Here is a 4,902-nt window from a genome sequence, read left to right as displayed (position 1 = left end):
ATATATATATATATAGATATATATAAATTGAAATTGTCGTCATAAAATCCCTTCTGTTTTTTAAGTAGTTCGTGGGAATTTTATAGATATATCTAACCATTTCTACACATTTTTGCATTTCATGAATGATATCCACAAATTCTCAATCTCAAGACACCAACATGCACTAAAGTTGGATTCCATTCACATGTTTTAATGCTCTTAAGGGAGATCTAAGTATGCTATACTTTATTCTTCCCTTCGTAGGTACATAAAGGAAAGCGCAGCTCTGGAGAGTGTAGCTTTGCAGAAGTACTCTCTAAAATATTCACTAGTTCACCAGATGCTGTGAGCGAACCGGGCATTTTATTCAAACGTCTTTTCTGGGTGCTCTTTTTCCAATGTAGAATATAGATTTCTGTTTTTTCGGCGCAGATCGCAGAAAATAAACTGTTACTACGCTCTACGTTCCCAATGGCGAAAATATACGGTAGATTAAAATACCCAGATATTATATTCTGGTTCATCGTTTTATTTTGACTCATGAAGCGTAGACTGTATAACTTTTTGTAGAAAAGCGCAGATAGTCGTGCATGCAGACTAAAAAGTATTTCCTGCGCATAAGCTGAATTCTAGGTGCTTATGCACTTTCCTTACAAGGAGTTGTGAATAAGGGTGCCATTTATATCGGTATTTAAATTTAAGCACATGGCATATGAAAAGGTTCAAAGTTACTCCAGTTTGCATCATCATTCTTATGTTCTATTAAACTAAAACCAATTACTTTTAATATATTAAATGTGTCTTCTGTTCAGTTGACAACTTCCTCTGCCTGCCCTTACTTTTGCTGTCTCTAATAATGTCCCACTTTCTAGGTGGCATTTTTTTTCTGATGCATGTGTTATTATTAAAAGGTTTGTACGACAGTATAAAGTTTCATACCGTTTTGAAACTAGACTTTTGTTTATTTTTACACAATTTAGTCCTATTACATTTAAAATGTAGGCGTTTTATACCCTTGAAGGATTTATAAATAAAATGTTTCCTAGTTACACCATTAATCAAATTAAACGACGAGGCTTATCCAGGGATGATTGCCCTGCATTAAAAAATTCAATTTTATTTTCTACTTTCTTCCTTCAATTTATCGAGAAATGTTCCCTTGAGAAGATATTTGCCGCACGTTATGTTGTGCAAATACTAGATTACCAACTTTATATTGCGAGGTATATGATTTTGCAGAATTGTGTTATCTCCGAATAATCGCAACTTGTAAATTCCAAACTATATTTTCCTGCCTGTCCTACCCTAATGATGCTGGAGCTTTATCAAAGAGGGTGATACTGGTGTTGTTTTGGATTAGTTACATGGTTTAAGATGTGAAATTTTAAGGTTTAAGATATTATAATACATTTGTTGAAATTAAATCCACACAGTAGTTATACATTTCAGTTTTTGGAGTAATATGAAAATTTTTGTGCAAGCTTTAACTTTTAGACAATCCTAACCCCTGATCCAACTTAGCTGAACAAGACTAAACTTTCTGTTTGGAATGGAGTATCTGTACGTAAGAACTGTTATTTGATTAGCACAAAATCCCTTACCGCTATAAAATATGTTATCATTCTCTAATCCTATAATCAAACCACTTTTGTTCAATACAAATGCTTTCCTTATGCTGACAGTTCCCATTCTACATATTTTTTTGCTTGGAAGCGCTTTTGATCAAAACGTGGATGAATTTGCACTCACTTCTGGATGCTTGAAGCACTCGTGTGTTGTCATCCATTCGCGTTGTCGTTTCTAGGCTTAGAAAAAAGCCTTAAAAAATACTGTTAAGAAGATTGATTTATCGCTATTGTAGTATGCAGAATGTTATTTCATTGACAAGAAGCTACTTCTCTGCTTCCCTTTATTTGCACATAAAATGTACAAATAAGCTGTCTAGTGGATAAAATAGAGGAATTTTATATTTTGTGTAATAGGAACAAAAGTTGTCAGAACATATGACTATATTTTCCACGCAAACATAAAGTTTGGCTCTTAATTTATTTTAAAAACATTCTTATTTTACATTGACATCAATTTTGCATCGCTTTATGGCGCTCTAGGGATTTGCGTTCCACACATTACAAATATCTGCCTCCGATAGGAGTAATGGTTCCCTCCCATTGTTTAAACGTATCATAAATGCTATTTCTGACACATTCGATGTTTTTTTTGCCATAGTGTCATCAGACATTTGGTTGGTGTCAGTCCGTTCATACGACTTTTTCCGAGCCATTACTTTGTAGATAGGAAATAACAGAACCCTGCACCAGAAATGTTTTTACCCCTGAACTATTTTTGAAACTCTGTTTACCCAATACTAGGGTTGCTAAGACAAATCCGTTTTTTTACCAAGCGCACATGGGTGTCAATATGCGGAATTCGTCAGTACCTATTGTTTGACTTAAACGGAAATCTTTGAATAGGTATTGCGAACAATTAAAATAATCACAGTTAACTCTATCAATGCGTTTGTTTAAATTATTGCCTAATAATAACATTAACCCCTTTGTAACAGTAAGTCTACATCAATTTGGGGTAAAAAATAGTCAAACCCTCAGTCACTATAACTCAATTTTACACCACCTCTAATATGGGGAGACTTTACCAGCGGTTCATCTATAAGATCTACTGCGAGTATTACACTGAGTACCTCAATTTCATTACACTGCTTCGAATCGGTCGTTTTTTCCACTGTACAAGGAGTTTAGTCGAGTCCACTCATTAACGCGTTTTTTGAATACTGCAATGGCCCGATCTGTTTCAACTTATTCCACTACATTGTACGTTAGACGGTATAAAAAACTGTTCCTAAATGACGACTTGTCTGTTTCATCTACTTTATTTCACATAGGAGTGCAATAGATAGGATGACAATTGGCATTTTCAGCTTTGAATATCAGCAATATATGCATCTTGCTTTAATGAAATAGCAAGCACGAATTTGAAGAAATAGGGATATGTGCAGAGATCTAATGCGATAGCCTTTGATATTGTCTTTGGAACTGTTTAACTCAACATTGATGAGGTTTTTGATAAATGAATGCTTAAATCGTAGCAGTTAACCGACCATTTATTCCATTATTAAATGTTACAGTAATCTTCTACGAACCTTAATCTAGCAAACGGTAGTAACTTTTCCAACTTTTAAAAGTCTCTTAATCTATAAAAAGGGTGATCAACCACCATAACAGTCGATTTCCAGCCAACTACTTATACTGATATTTACTTGTTTACTTAAAATTTACCAATGTTTTCAGCAATGCTAAGTTGGTATCTGATCACGTCTGGAGGACCCATTAGTTTCTTGCAATAATATCCTCAAAAATGCTTTAAGCAACTTTCGCCCAGATTTCTCCTCACACATGCCACACTACATAAAGTAATATTATTAAAATACGGTGCATGAAACCAGATTGACGTACTTTCATCCCACATGTCATAAATCTGCGCAGCTATGGACCGTTGGCGCTAAAAAACAGGTTGAAAATCAACTTTAACTTAAAATTACTGCGGACAGAGGCTCACATGACGTCTCCGCCATTGGCTGCTTAGAACAATCAAGTCCTTTCAGACTAGTTCATAAAGGTTACTTTGTCCATTGCTTTTAAAGTTTCTTTCAAGACAAAAACGTAAACCTACTGTGCTGTTTGATTTAAGGTATTCGAAACTCTGAATTCAAACAGGCCTTAAATGAATGTTGGTTGATTCGAACATACTGAAACAAACACTGCTGTTTAAAATCGTGCAAGTATTCAAAGTATTAGCATTCGCTGGTAAATTGTACTATTTTTCTTCACTTGTTTGCACTTTTAGTTTAAATATCGCATATATAAAATAAATATATTTAAAAGTGGGGCGAGCTTAGGACTTCAACTTTCTACAGTTTGTCTTTCTATTTGTGCAATTCGGCCCGGCGGAAATAGGGTGGTACGCTTATGCCTCAGTTCCGGTCAATGGCATATTTTTCACTGTGATAAAGTGAACATTTAAAATAGTGTTTTTAAAAAACCACCATTCACTTAAACCATAAAGTAAAGAGGACTCACGGAAATTTTGTTTGGATTTTGCTAATGATAGGTTATTGGACTCTTGCGTGAGAAGATTTTCACGAAGCATATTTTAAATTCGGGCTATGGTTCAACATTATATCGTTAAGGGGATATTCTATGATCATTTACTTTGTCATGCACTTCGGATAATCGCTTTCCTAACCTCGAGAGACGCGAGTTACAGCAAATCTACTGGCGGACTCACGATAAATGATGCTTATTTTTCTACTTTTACCATGCATTCCGTGTAGTCAACTTTCTATAAATGATTGCTGTGAAATGCAAGCAGTCTGTTTTTGCTAAATATATGTATCTATGAAAATTTAGGCATAGTATGGAAATTTGCTAATAGGTATTTTTACTCACCCTACACTTCCAAAGGCCTAGCAGCTACACAGGAAATGCTTCCGGTTCAGTAATCGGCTTGGCAGTACGATGAATAGTCGCAAATGCTTTAACTGTACACAATCACCCACTTAATGTCAAAACATGCTTGTCATAAAATTTATAATTCCATCCAGATCTTTGTTATTCTTCCCCTTTCTTAGAGACCCATCCATTTAAATCGATTCTGTTTTCGTCATAATTTTAACACCTATCCGATGAGCTTGCAGCAATGTCATGTTTGCCTTAATTTTAATGACAAAGGTTTTTAAAAAGAAATCTTAATTTAAATTCCAACTGCATCCTTTTGATATTTCCACTTATTAGCAAGCAGTACTAGAAGTAAGTTAGGTGCTTTACTAAATTATAAAAATCTAGCGGATATACAACATGTTGGGTAGATATGAGATACATATGATTAAGCTAGCAGTAAATCAGC

This window comes from Echinococcus granulosus (genome assembly GCF_000524195.1).
Source record: "Echinococcus granulosus chromosome Unknown EG_S00001, whole genome shotgun sequence".
Classification (NCBI taxonomy): Eukaryota; Metazoa; Platyhelminthes; class Cestoda; order Cyclophyllidea; family Taeniidae; genus Echinococcus; species Echinococcus granulosus.
This window is presented reverse-complemented; position numbering follows the sequence as displayed.